The 15,268-nt window shown below is 46.2% G+C and overlaps 1 protein-coding gene across 1 annotated transcript in view; it reads left to right on the plus strand.

Annotated features, from left to right (window-relative positions):
- ADAMTS16 (ADAM metallopeptidase with thrombospondin type 1 motif 16) overlaps positions 1-15,268 on the plus strand; it is an 806,542-nt gene that overhangs the window by 108,277 nt on the left and 682,997 nt on the right.

Consider the following 15,268-nt stretch of genomic DNA (forward strand, 5'->3'; position numbering starts at 1 on the left):
CTGCAAATATTACACTAAGCCCTAAAACACAAATACACCACCTGTTATGAAAATTGAACAAGTCAAGCTGCTATAGATCCCTACACAAAAATTACAAGCTAGCAAAATGTGTCACCTCAGGCATACATGCGGAACACAGACCCTCACCAAATACAGAATAATGAGACCATAAAGTACAAAAAGAAATGTGCAGAGAAAAACCAACAAGCAACATTCGGTATGCGGTGTAACAATGCTAAAAAAGAAATATCAACATTTCTTCCAAAACATCAAAAAAATCAAGAAATATAAAACATCAAACAAAAGAGTAAAACCATACTAATAAAATGAATAAATATTTCATCCAATAATTATAATTTTTTTTTATTTCACAAAAAAACAATAAAATATTTCAAAAGAGCAGACACAACAAATAACACCAAATAATTAATAAAGGATAAATAAAAAGTATCCACTCTCTTTACTTGGGAACTTTTGGTTTTCAGATGGCATGAGATTGTCATGGATTAGTAGGGGGAAAGTAAGGGGGGTGTTATTCTCAAACTTTCTCCTTTCTTTTGCTCTCTCTCACATACACACATATTCAATTACAGGAGGAACATGTCTCACACACACACAAACACACACACACATACACTCAGTCACAGAAACATGCTTTCTTTCTCACACTCATACATGTCTCAGACACACATGCTCTCACATGCCCTCTCTCCCTCACACACACACAGGCTCACCCACACACCCTGGCTCACATTTCCTGACATTCTTGTGTTCAGCTACTTTCTCTCTCTCACACCCACATGCTGACACACAGGCTCTCTCTCCCTCCCATACATAGACTCTGACACCCCGCTCTTCTCATTCACTCCCGCAGACTCTGTCTCAAGGCTTCCCCTCTCTTCTGGGCCTTTTCTTTGGGGCCCCACTGGGCCTCTGAGTTTTCTTGAGCTGCAGCGGGATGGGATCTGCTGTGGCCTTGCTGAGCCTCGGAGTCTTCTCAAACCACAGTGGGATGGACTCCGCCAGATCTCACAATCTTTCAGGCTGTGGCAGGATGGGCTCTGCTGAGGCTTCACTGGGTCTTGGGTTCCTCTTGGGCTGCAGCAGGATGGTCACACCAGCTTATCATTAAATTTTAGCAGCTGGCATTTGCATGCAATCTCAAAGTGAGGTTGCTGTGGAAGGAGTACTTCTGGGGACCCCTCACCTTGCATCATTAAGAGCTGCCCCTGTTGCTCAGTGAATGCACTCCTCCACAGCACTGGCTCTCTCCCCCTCCCCCTGCCCATTTGTCCTTCTCCCTCTAGCCCTCTTTTGAATTCCCCCCTCTCCTTCTTTTGAGTTTTCATTGCCCTAACACACACTAACTACTTCTCTCTCTTAGACACACTCACTCTCACATTCACTCTCAGACACACACACACACACACACACACTTTTTCTCTCCTGAACCTACAATCACTTATTTTCTCACTGACACACACACACACACACACACACACACACATACACACATACTGTGATTCAGACTCATGGACAATCTTGTTCTCACTCTGACACAGACATATACTCTTGTGCTGTTGCTCATATGATTGATCAGCGAATGCCCTCTCCCTTCCTTAGCGAGCTGGCTAAGGATCTTAAGCTTGCTATCAGCCCTTCCCCAGCCTGCAGCAGCTACATCCTTCCTGAAAACTCACTGGCTTGGCTCAGCTCCTTCTGACCATGCCAAGCCTATGGCTTCTCACACAGAAGTGTCACCAGAATGCATGCTGCTGTCAATCTGTCATACTAGAAAGTTGCAGCTCCTGCTTTTATTTCATTTCCTAGCTGTGATTGGTCTTTTCTCCTTCCAACTTGGTCATGATGTCATTGGATTCCCCAGCATAACCCATGGAGAGAGAGAATGAACAAGCAGAGCCTGTTTTGAGGAGTGAGAGTCTGTGGCAGAGGGAGGGGTGGGTAGGGGCAGAATCAGCCAGCAGTGGATGGTAATGGCAAGCATCAGAGACAAGCAAAATGGGGTGGGGGGGGGATCAGATTGTTAGGTTTAAAAAAAAAATTTGCTGGGCAGGGGGGCAGACGAGCCAGACTCCCAGATGGGGGCTCAGAGAGGAAAATGGCTTGGAGCAAAAATGGACATCTGGCCACTCTAGCTGGTCACCTAATGTAGGTGCTTAAAATTAGGAAAATCAATGGCAAGCCTAAATTTAGGGACATTAGTTTTAGGTTCCTATAATTTTATTTAGGTGTCTATAATTTCATTTAGGCACCTAAGTTCAGCCCAAAATTAAGGTGCCTAAAGTTAGCTGAATATAAACCCCTAAATTAAGCAGCTAACTTGGGGCCTAAAATTAGGTTCTGAGCATTCTCTGAATATTGGGCTCAGAGGACACCTATCATGATTAGTGGTTCACAATTTACAGTTCAAAACAAAAATCATTTAACTGGAATTTATACTGTATGATCTCAGTCATCAATTCTTTTCAACATATTGAAGAGCTAATTGAGGGGATATTTCAGGGGCGGATTGGTGAATCGAGGGATCAGAGCCGATGGGCGAGTGGGATGGTGGACCAATCAGTGGCTATATGGGAGGCAAGGTAACATAGGTAGCGCTGTGTCCCATCTGAGTCCACCCCTTTAAAGATGCAGGGCTTCATGTGCCAATGACATTGGAATTGCTGCCAGCCCATGAACCTCGAGACATTAAGGGAGCAGACTTGGACAGGAGGCAAAATTACTCAGCAATTCCAGAGCAATATCAGCCAATACAGGCTGAGAGGAGCAGGCCGAGAACGCATCCAGTGTGGGCCATGAGAGAAAGGTGCCAGGAGCCTTAGCAGCCGGTACTAGCTGCAAAAGAAGGGGAGGTCACATGAGTGGAGTTTGGGGGTCAAGGGGGTCAGTGGCACCCCAAATGTAGTACCTAGACTAGGAGGATCAAATGGGGTGCTTGTCTATGCTCCCATTGCAGGTGCAGCGGCACTGGCAGCACAGCTGAGAAATTCAGTGCTTGGCCTGAAATCCTGTGAATGCCCAGAGGCCCTATCATGGCCCCACCCCTTGCATGAGTTTCTTACGTAAGAGGGAGCCCATGTGGGATGAAGGGGTGGATTGCAGCAGGGCCTGTAAGTATGTATGGGATTTAGGGCCCATATTGAATTTCTGTGTTGCAGCCTGAATATTTTGGAATTGCAGTCCTGAGGTGCTCAATCAGGTTGAGTCAAGTGACTAGAGAAAAGGGAAAGGAGGAAAGACAGTGCTAGTAGATAGATGCTTAGGTGGCTGGAGATGCTGACCATGCGACATGGATGGGATAGAGAAAGGGCTGCAGGAAAGGGGGTTGGTGAGAGGGAGAGGAGAGGAAATGTTGTAGACCAGAGGTGGTTGAGAGGGGAGAGAAGTGGATGAGGGATAGGGGGAGATGTTATAGGCTGGGGAGGAAGTAAAAGACAGAGAGAGAGTGGGAAGTGTTGCAAGCTAGGCGGTGAGGGTGAAGGAGAGAGGGAGGAAGTTACAGGCTGTGGGGTGAAGGGGAAAGAGAGAGAGGAGATGGAGATGGAGATTGGGGGAATGAGGAAGAGAGAGAAGGGAAGATGCAGTCTTAGGAGGAGAGAGAGAGGGGGGGAAAGAATATGTTGCAGGCTGGAGGGTAAGGGAGAGAGAGGGAGGAATGTTACAGGCTGGTAAAGAGGAATGAAAGAGAGAGGGGAAGATGTTGTAGGGTTTGACGGATGAGATGTTTCAGGACAGTGGGGGTAAGGGATAAAGGGACAGAGGTTTGTGCACTCCCTCCCATTCCCTGTCATTCTGACTGCTCTGCCCCATGCCTCCCCACAAATGTAACAGTCAGCCTACACTTTGGGAGGCCGGGGGCAAGTCAGCAGTGAGAGGTGGAGACCGGAAACACTAATGGCCACTGAGGGTCATGAGAGGAGACAGCCACAAGCAAAAGTGGCTGTGAGATGAGAGGTGGGCCAGGAGAAGCAGGCCCTGAAGTTAGTTAGGTAGGAGGGAGGGAGGGAAAGTGAGAGACAGGGGAAGGGAGCAGAAGGACAGAGAGATAGAAAGAGAGCATCCCATTTACTCTCCCCTCCCCCTGGGCTGATTTTTTTTTTTTTTTTTTACTCAGTCTCAGTTTCTCTATTATGTAGACAGGAAGCTATCAACTTTCAGGTGATAAGGCCTGGCGAGTCTGCCTATTTACTTTAAAATCTTGCTACACAAAATTCTGGGCTTGAAATAAGAGGCTGTCAGCTCATATCCATAGTAATTGTCTTAAAGATTTTTAACTGAAGGATCCCATTGTGGTAAGAGCAATGAAAGATTTTAGTAACTAAGCTGTTTCAGTTGCGTGATGGATTGTTTGCAGAGTTCACCAGTGCATTTGATAGGCCTGGCATGCATTATTATTTTTTATATAAATACACTTTTGTGAAGTACAGAAACAAAGCAAAAGTCTTTCCAGTTGTGCCCTGGTGGTGGCAGTAGCATGCTGACTCACAATAACCAATGATACAGCTGTAATGAAATGTAGAATACATAAAATAGGTAGTGGAATGAAATGACTTACTTTGCGGATTTAGTACTGTTTAAACTACTGAAGGGCTGTTTGTGATGCAGACACTGTACTAAAATTTGTTAGTGACTATAAAAGTAAGCTCTAAGTGAGCTGAGAAAGTGGAGGCATAACCCAGTGATTAAAGCAGCAGGCTAAGAACCAGGGCCGCCAGGGTTCAAATCCCACTGTCCCTCCTTGGATACATGCATTTAACATATTATACCGCTGTGTGCTCTTTCACATGGTTAAACACCTGGCTTCTGATGGGGAATATGTGACTGATAGGAAAATCCTATATAGGTGCTGTATATGCAGCAGAATCAGTCACAATTGGCATGGCAGGTAGGTGCTTTAAGTTTTACTCCTGCCCTGACCCAGGCACTAAATAACCTGCATAAACAAAAAAACAGGCACTGAACAGTTCTCCTCCCTGCTAGCACGGCTCTCTGCATTGCCTGTAAATACATAGCCTCCTTTACATGCTAAACCAACCGCAGGTTTGGGCGCAAGTTTTTTCAATGCTAAGCTCTTTCTTACATACACTTGTAAGATTAGCACGGGAAAGCCTGCGGATGGTTTACAGTAGCTAATAATTACATCAGCCCCTTAGATTGTGAACCCTCTGGGGACAGGGAAAATACCTGTTGTTCCTGGATGTAACTTGCCTTGAGCTACAAAAGAAAGGTGTGAGCTAAATACACACATGAAAAAAAATAAAAAAGATATACTACCTTTAAGGTTTGAAACATCAGTTACAATAAGGTGGGGAGGAGCACATGACCTAGGATGAGGAGAATGAGTAAACTTACTAGGGTAGCCCTGCTGAAGTGCTGCTCAGGGCCCATTGCTCTGTTTACTGTTAATCTGTTCTTTCCAGTGATGAAGTGAGAAACAGTAAAGTCGTGGGACTGAGGCAGTATACTGATAATGTAGAAGGAGTGTGGAGGAGTAGCCTACTAGGGATTACAGCTATTTTCTATAAACCAGAGAAGCAAGGGTTTAAAGCCCACTGTCATTCCTCATGACCTTGAGCAAGCCTTAGGCACAAACTTAGTATCTGATTCACTATGGGGGGGGGGGGGGGGGGTTTCCCATCGTCACAAAATGGGAGGAAAGCCTTAATGAATCTGGCCCTTAAGCCCTCTGGGGATACAGACATATCAATAATACCTGAATGTAATCCAGGATGCTCCTTAAATGGTAATTGGCGGTCATAAGGGATTTCCTTTGACATTGCATCGAAGCCCCCTTTTTTTTACAAATAGTTGAGATACAGTATATCACTCTCTCTCTCTCTCTATATATATAGTATGTACTTATTAATTCCATTTTTTAAACATCTTTATCTATTCTTGTTTGTATTTATTTCCACTGCTGTATGCCACCTAGAACTGTGCTATAGGCAGCACAGAAACGTTTTTAAATGTAATCCACTTTGAAGTGCCAAAAAGTGGAATATAAACTTAAATAATAAATTGGCATTCAGTTCAATCTAGGGCTGGTGTATCATGCAGAATATGTAGTGCACTGCTTGTTTGTCCTATGGGGAGACTGTTTCTTGGGATGTGTTTTTGCTGGCCAAAGAGGCAGGCTTTAAATTAGTGACTAAGGACAATGTGGTCATTATTGGCTTGAAAAGTCAAAGGGAGAGAGTTCCGCAGATCGGGTGCTGCTCCCATGAAGATTGTGGACCTTAACTACTAGTGTGGTCCTTCATAACAATGCAAGTAAAGGTTTAAATATGGACTCTGGTTTAAACTGTTTGTGCATCGAATGACAAGAGACTTCAGCTGCATATGTTCTAATGACTAATAGTATGGCAAGCTCTTAAAATGACACTAACATACCCTCTGATGTCAGAAAGTAATAAATCTCAGTGTAAAAGAGATAAATAATAAGGTAAACATTTTAAATATGAATGACAGAACATTTTTTTGGAATCACTAGTGTCGGATGTCTGCACAATTGCTCCTGAAAAAGAGTCACTAGCAGCCTAGCAGGCTTAATAGGGAGCTGAGGCTCTTGCAGGAAATGTCAAACCTGTGTGACTTGAACTGCTCTTCATTGTTGCATTGACATTCCCGCTCCAATTTGGCAAAGCTAATGACAGCAGCAATAGCTTATAAAAAGTCTGAGAAGATCCTTTCTATCTTTAGGGGAGAGTGGGTGTTTAAGCAATATCTTCACCTCAGCTCCATTAGATAACCTCTGGTTTATTGTTTAACTGCTTCCCTGCTCACAAAACCTCAATGTAAACAAGCAAGGCAAACAGGCCCAAGGAGAACCTCTACTTATACTTAAATATCTGTATTGGGAAAGGAAAATAGGAATGTGTGTGTATATGCATGTGGGAGGTTTTTTTTTTGTTTGTTGTGTCTTTTTCCTCTCCCCAACCACTATTTTCTAATATGAAATTCATAGATAAAAGACTTTCGTTCTGGCACTGTCCATTTTTACAAATGCTAAAATGGGAATTTCTATGTGTGCAGTGATAGATTTATAGTGAGAGTGTTTGTCTAATCAGGAAAGCTGAGGTAGGAAGTTAAATTAACAAGCTTTCCGCTTTAGCAACTCCCATCACAACAAAGACCTTTTTTCAGTAGCAAATTAGCAAGAAACATATTTACATTTCCACATTGGTAAAGTTTAGTGTTGAAGGGCAAAGCTTCTTTCAGTCTGATCCTCAGATAGATAAGGATGCTGCTGTAGCAGATAAGAATATGTCCTCCATTTGTAAGAGGTCAGGAACTAAAGCTGCTTGATATAAAAATGCTGCTGACAGATGCAAATAATGAGAGCTTAGGCAGCCATGACCAATTCATTACAGTGATGTTGGGGGTGGAGGGCAAAATGCGTGCACATAAGTGAGCCAACACTAGCTTGGGAAAAATTAGGCGGCAGCTTTTATTAATACATGAGCAAGTAATGATCTAGGTACCCGGGCCATAGCATATCAAACTAAACAGCGGGTGTATGAACATCTGGCAGGCAGTGCAACACCTCTGGTCTCCGGGGCTCGCCACTGACAAGCAAAGCCCATCCTCGCGAGAGGCGCTCACTCTTCATGGGTGCTTTGGTCAGGCCCGCCACACACAAGCAAGGCGACAACCCACAAGAATGGGACATCCGGTCTACCATCAAACCGGGGACACGTGGCCCTGATGGCAGTCAGTCCCTAGCATCTAAGTGCAGGGTACTGGTGATCCATGCACTGCCCCCCCTTAAGCATCAAACCTCCCTTATCTGCCTCAGGTACCTCCACCCCCAGCTGTGACAATGTAACTTCAACAATATCTTCCTAACACAGGAGTACTGACCAACTGCCCACAGAAGGATTGGGTGGGAAGGTAGGATGAGGACCGTCCTCACAGCACAGGGAGCCGGAGCAAAGGAACGGGAAAACACAATGTTCCTCAGCTCCCCTCTCTGCACCACAGGATCTACACCCCAGGACCGCCCTGCTGCTTTAAATGCCCCAATGGGATGACAGAATGCTGCCCCATACCAACTGGACCCTCCCCTAACTCATCTAGGACCACTCCTAGCCCCATCTTCGTCAGGTGTGATACAAACATGCTGTGTTGCTGGCACAGCGATGTCATCACTGCGACGCCTTGTCACAGGTAACAGGATGAGGCCCGAATACCGCATTACCACGCAGTAAGTACACTATCCATGTCCTTCCCCTTCACCGGTTCCATGCACGGCGATGGGTTGCCTGGGGCGTCCACACATGGGCCCAGCACTGCTCCATAACCTCTTCAAGTAGTGATGGACCTGAAAGACGAGATGAAAAAAACTAACAGATCAGAACAAAATTCGTAAAGTGGAGCATATAGACTCCATGGTAAAACAGGAAATTCTATACAGAACTAACAGACCCTACTTTCTAAGACATATGTATGTGCATGCATCCATATTTATACCTGGATCCAAAATTATTACTCTGACAGGATCCCCTTTGAACCCCTGACTTCAACTGAAAATGTAGTGTGGATAGAATACTAAACACAGAAATTATTGGAGTCACACACACACACACACACAAACACACACACGGATCTCAAAAGACTTCTTCCCTTCAGAATGTAGGCTAAAAATGAATTTGCTGGAAAAAATAGCTAAGGATTTCAAGGAGAGGCAAGAAGATCTAGACCATTGACAGATGAAGAATATCTCACTGAGCAGAAAGAAACAAGGAATGTTCCTAAACTTGGGGCCGACATAAGCTGTGCATCAAAACTGTGTGCTGAAATTCATCAAACAGTATCTCATACACACACCAATAAATAATTTAACATCTGATGCAGTAACCTAATGGTATGCTAATGTACTGGATCTTAAAGAAAAGTGCTAATCTACCTAATGTCTTATGTCACTGTTTCCTACCTATCATCTAATTTCAATCGAACCTCTACTATAAGTGTAATGCTCCATGTACGTCAAGTTCGCCTAGTGCGGGACCCCAATCCCTGTCCTAAGTCTCAGATCACCTTTCAGATACGCACTTCTATTCATGATCCTTGGCCATGCCTTGGAAGTTTTTTCCACACCCTTCTGCCAGAATGATATTTCTTCCCCAGCTCATCAACTTGCTTTATGGTGTTTACTAATTATTTCAAGTTTTCATGTTTTTCAAGTTTTGACTAAGTACCCATCAACCATTTTGAGTAAAATTGCATAGCTCTACTGATTACTTCAAGCCCACATCCTATCTAGTTATGTTTCTCCCTTGTTTTATTTTCAACCTCTCCCTCTTATTTTCAACGTTACGCACATTTGTGAGGTTTTTTGTTCAAAGTTCACTCATTGTTATCTGTTCTATATAACGCTCTCATGCAATGTTATTGTTTCATTGTAAACCGGTGTGATTTGTATGCTATACAGGAATGTCGGTATATAAAAGTTAAAAATAAATAAATAATCTATAAATGTGTTCAGAAGTCATGGTTAGGTTGCATAAAATATGATTTATGTGCATAAAATATGTTTACCGAACAGAAAACATATGGGGTGAATTTTCAAAGCATTACATGCATAAAAATGAGCATATACAAGTATAAGTGGCTGCTACTTGCGCATTCCATGTTTTCTAAAAGTCAAAGACGTGTACGCATTGGCGTGTTAGGTACGTGTTGATGTGTGGGAACGTTGTTTTCACATAATGAGCTATTTTAAAAGCGACTTACACGTGAACATCAGCAGAAATATTTGAATACATTTACTACTCATTTATGCACACAACTTCAAACTTTCGTGCTGTTTTGCCAATTGGTATTTGGTGAGCTGGCTTCTCTGGGTTAGTGGACATGACAGCAGGCTAGGGAATAGCAGGAGGTATCCCTGGGACAGACTAAGCTATACTGGGGTTTACCTGAGACATACTGGACTATACTGGGGGGTATGAATGAATGTGCCTGGAACTGACAGGGCTATACTAGGGTGTGGTAATGAGTGTCCCTGGGACAGACAGGTCCATATGGGGGTTACTGGGACATTCAGAGCTATACTGGGAGGGGGAATTCTGGGTGGTGAAACCATATTCTAAATTAATCTTGGGTTTATGGGTACTCATGTCACAACAGTTAAGGAGGGAGAGAGAACAGAGGGAAGGAGGTATACAGAACAGAAAGTAAACAGGATTAGAGCATAGGGTTTAGATGTCTCTGAAGGATAGTAATGCACATATTCAGATTCAACAAGGAAACTATACTATATCTATTCCAGCAGTTAAAGCAGAACCTGTACCCTTCCACCAACAGGGGTCATGCCTTGCTCGTACATGTCGAAAGCACTACAGCCCTGGCATTTTTGGCCACGGGCACTTTCCAGACACCTCTTAAGTGTCATGGCTAGAATATGCCAGTCTGCTATCTCCATGTGTATAGATCAGTTCTGGCAGCCATTCTCAGGAAAACACACCAATTTATCTCTTTCTGTTAGAGCAAACAGAAACAACAGAAAATAATAATTTAGTTCTACCAATTTGCACACTTGGGAGCTATCAATTGCACTCATGTCCTTATAAGAGTGCTAGGAGACAAAAGGACCACCTACCACAACCGCAAGGACTTTCACTCCCTCAACATTATTGGGATCTGTGGGAGGGATCACTAGGGAGCGCTCCCGATTCTTGGGAGATGTGTGCCCATGGACCATGATGCGACTGCAGAGAGGAGCTCCGTAGAAGCACAGTGGCAGGCAAGACATGTCCCAGCATGGGAGGAGCAGGCTGACCACCGCCCTAACCTCTGCCGAACCTGCATGCACTGGTAGAGACCAAACAACGCAATGCTGGTCTCTGGGGTAGCCCTCCAGCCACTCGATAGCCCTTTCGGACCTGCCACTGGGTAGCAGCAGATGTGGCAGGATGGACAGAGGTCGAGCACAGACGATAGTACTGGAGCTTGGAACAAGACGAGACCTCGGTCTTAGACTATGCTGATGGCTTGAAGAAGGCGAGGAAGCTCGGAGGTTCAGATGAAAATGAAGACACGTGGAGCTTGGTATTCAGATGAGACAAGGACACTTGAAGACTCAGACGAGACGAGGACACTTTAAGACTCAGGCAAGACTAAGAAGTGAGGTAGCTTGGAACTCAGACATGACGAGAACGTGAGGTGGCTTGGAACTCAGACACAAGACGCTCAGACATAGGTGGAGATCAGAAGTGGATTCTAGAGAGACAGGCGAGGATTCCGGATACTCCGAAGAGTAATTAGAACTTGAAGACTCAGACGAGGATAAGGACTCAGGATACTCTGACGAAAGCAGAGACTCAGGATCTAGGAAGAATCTGGGCAGTGCTCAAAGACAGATCCTGCCAGAAGAGGGCTCCAGCTACCAAACTCAGACACCGGATAGAAACTGATTTACTCCTAGGAAGGTTAGCTGAAGACGAAGTCCGGGGCGAGCAAGCTGAACCCGTAACTTAGGGGCTGACGGTACTTCAGGATCGGAACCTGACACAAGGGGACATCAGGACATTCATAGAAAGGGAAATAAGGAGATGTCAGGACACCTGAAGAAGAGAAGACATCTGGAGACACGGTGACATCAGGACATCTGAAGACAAGAGGACGGGATCCAACAAGAGACCAGAACATGGAATGAAGACAACGACGGATTTTCAAGAACCATGGACGAAGACAAGGAGGACCAACGAAGAACAGAGTGCCTTGAAGAAGTGAAGAGGGATCACGGAGGACTCCTGCAGTGAAGAGCTGGAACTGAAGATCCAGGAGATGTCCGACTACATGACCAATTCCTTGCGAAGGCGAAGACTGACTAAAGGCTGAGCCCTTTTGTAGGGTTGAAGAGGAAATGCCTTGATGACATCATGAGGAGGAGCCAAAAGGACATGCCCTTTAAATAGACTGAAGAGGCTTGGCCTCGCGCCTAAAGAAGAAGGCAGGACCTTGGACAGCAGCCATGCTGTGAAGAGGAGATGAAGCAGGCCCAAGGCGTTAGAGGCGGCTCCTGCCATGAAGAAAGAAGACTGAAGGCAGAGACTCCCCGTGCAAGGGAGGAGATGACATCGGTGGCCTCCAAGCCTCAAAAGAGGAACCAGATGATGGCGGCCTCTGAACTGTGGAAGAGGAGCTTCGAGGCAGCCTCTCGGCCACAAGAAGAGAAGACTGGAGGTGGCTCCTGCCACGGAGGATGGCGCTATTTGGCGGTGGCCTCCAGGCCATGAAGAGGAAGTGGCAGCGGCTCCCGGGCTGAGAAGAGGAGCATCGAAAGCGGCAGCTCTCTGCCACAGGAAGATTCAATGGCAGCGGCTCTGTCCGCTGCGAGAGGTAGCTTCAGCGGCGGCTTCAAGGCCGCAAGAAGAGGCATGGTCGTCGGCGACTGGCCTGCTGCATGGAGGAAGATAGACGGCAGTCTCCAGGCCACATGGAGGCCTGGACAGCGGCGGTTCCCCACCACGGGTGGCAGTGGGACTGATGGTGACCTCCAGGCTGTGGAGAAAATGGCGGTCTGCGATGGACTATGGAGAAAAGGTGAGAGGCTGCTTGTGGGCTTGTTCCCACAAGCAGAATCATAACAAACATGCAAGTGATCTTTGACACTATGGGTATCATCTTGGACATCGTGCACAGGTTTCCAGGATCCAGTCATGATTCCTAAATCCTCCTGCAGTCAGTAATTCATGACCACTTCCAGAAAGGCTACATTGCCGAGGTCTGGCTTCTAGGTAGGAATACATTTACCACTACCAACACACAACAACTAAACTCTTCTTTTGGTCTCCCTCAACACACAGCAACTAAACTCTTCTTTTGGTCTCCCTCATATCTAGGTGGACATACAACATCGGCTCAGGAGGAGTGCACCAACTTCAACCTGGGAACAAACCCCTTGCCCAACACTATAGGACAGCTAACTCTGCTCATCTCTGTGTTCTTTCCTACAGGTGATAGAGAATATCCACTCAAAACCTGACTCAGGATCCTGCTAGCTAATGTATTTCCACTGCCCGGATAGATCTAGGACATGCCTTTCTCTGCAACCCCCTTAAAGTCTGTGAGATCTTTCTAGTCTGCTGAGAGGCCTGCCTTCTCCAGAGGGTCTAGAAGATCATCTAGATAGGGAAAAGGAGGAGGAGGAGGCAGCACAGGACCTGAGTCAGGAGGAATTATTGAAGATATATTGGCAGGCTCAACAGCAGGATATTCCTGAAAGGAACACTCTGAATCAAAGCTATTTTAGATGGTGAAGGTGCATTTATTTATAGGGTATGCAAAGATTAATTATAAGGTAAAGATACATTTATTTACATGGAGTGCTCATTGTGATGCTGAATAAATTCAAAGATTTCTGGGTTTCCTTGGCTGCTCTCATTTTTGGTGTGGGGGAAGCTCTGTTGCCTTGGCCTAGCCAAGTCTTGTGCTCCTCCAGAGCAGGGTTCTATTGCAATTTATGTTGTCCTTGTAGGTCCCAGGACCTGGGAGCAGTGACTCATCAAGATAGCTGCTGGAGAGCTCTGAGGCAGGTGCGAGGATGGGCCAGCAGCAGTGGTGGAGTTGGTCAAGATAGTGGTGGTATTGCTGGCTGCTTCACTGCAGGTGGTGGTGGCAGAAATGGAGGTTCTTGTGACTTGGATTGGCCACTGATTTTAGTATATTTTTGTGCATTATTATTTATTGTTGTGAACCTTTACGACGGAACCTGAGTGACGGTATACAAAAACCAATAAATAAATAAATAAATAAATAAATCCTGGGATTGATGGACACTTTCTTTCTCCTAGCTGGACTAACCCAGTCTGACCCAGTATGGTCTGACCCAGTATGGCATATCTAACCCAGTCTGACCCAGTATGGTCTGACCCAGTATGGCATATCTTATATTCTTATGTTCAATCTCTGTGGGTGGTAGTGGAGGAATAGGTGGAGTGGTTCATGCTAGGGTGACACCAGCCAGGGTGGTGCTGCTGCCACTATGTCTGGTGGGAGCTATATCCATGCAGGTAGTATATAGTACACAGCTGGTTGTCACAGTTTTGCCTGCTGTGCAGTCTTCCCTTGCTAAAGTTCAGTCTGCTGTGCAGGCTTCCCTCCATCAGGAGTCCTCAGCCAGCCTTGCTCCCTGTCTTTCCTGTCACCTTCTCAATCAGTGGTTAATGCCCAATCCTCAGCCCCACTTAACTCAGCCTGCCCCTTACCCAGTTGCCTCTTCATTGAGTTACCTTGGCTCCCTGACCTGGCCACCTTGTCCATGCTAGCCTGTCTTGCCTTGTGGCCTACCCAGGCCTCCAGTCCTGCCTTACAGTCTACCCAGTCATCTTGTCTTGCTTTGCAGCATATCCAAGCCTCCTGTTCTGCCTTATGGTTTACCTGGGTCTCCTGCCTTGTCTTGCGGCTTACCTGGGTCTCTAGCCTTGTTCTATGGCCTTCCTTGGCTTCTAGCTTTGCTCTGCAGTCTCTCTGGGCCTCTAACCTTGCTCTGTGACCTCTCTTGGCCTCTAGCTTTGCTCTGTGGACTCTCTGGGTCTTTAGTCTTGTTCTGAGACCTTTCCAGGCCTATTGCCAAGCTTGTGGCCCTTGGGCCTACTGCTTGTGGCCTCAGGCCTTCCTGTTTTATGTTCCTTCTTTTTGTCCAGTTCTGTCTTGTCTTTGTTCCAGTCCTATCCTTGTCTCAATCCTGTCTTTGTCCCTTGTACCCTGTATTCAGCCCTAGCCAGTCCCAGTACTCAGTCTGTGTCTATATTGAGTCCCTGCCAGTCTTAATACTCAGCCTGTGTCTGTATCCAGCTCCAGCTAGTCCCAGTACTCAGTCTGTGACTGTATCCAGCCCTCAGCTATCACCTGTGTCTAGTCCAGTGGCGTAGCCACGGGTGGGCCTGGGTGGGCAGCTGCCCACCCAATTTAGACCCAGGCCCACCCAACTGACACCAGAACTGCAAGGCTGTCGCGGGATCCCATCCCCGCGACAGCGAAGAGGAGAACCCATGCTTGGCACGCCATCACGGCACACGTGGGGAAGCGTCCTACAACCATATGGCCGACCGATCTTCCTGTTTGCGGGGGGAGGGGGGGAGCGGAAGCGCCGTGCACAGCTTCCACTTCCTCCCCCCAAAGCAGGAAGATCAGCTGGCCTCTCCTGCTATCTTCGGGCCGTATGGCCGACCGATCTTCCTGTTTGGGGGTGGGGGAGGAGAGCGGAAGCGCCGCGCAGTTTCCGCTTCCTCCCCCCAGAGCA

The sequence above is a fragment of the Rhinatrema bivittatum genome, chromosome 2, assembly GCF_901001135.1.
Source record: "Rhinatrema bivittatum chromosome 2, aRhiBiv1.1, whole genome shotgun sequence".
Taxonomy (NCBI): domain Eukaryota; kingdom Metazoa; phylum Chordata; class Amphibia; order Gymnophiona; family Rhinatrematidae; genus Rhinatrema; species Rhinatrema bivittatum.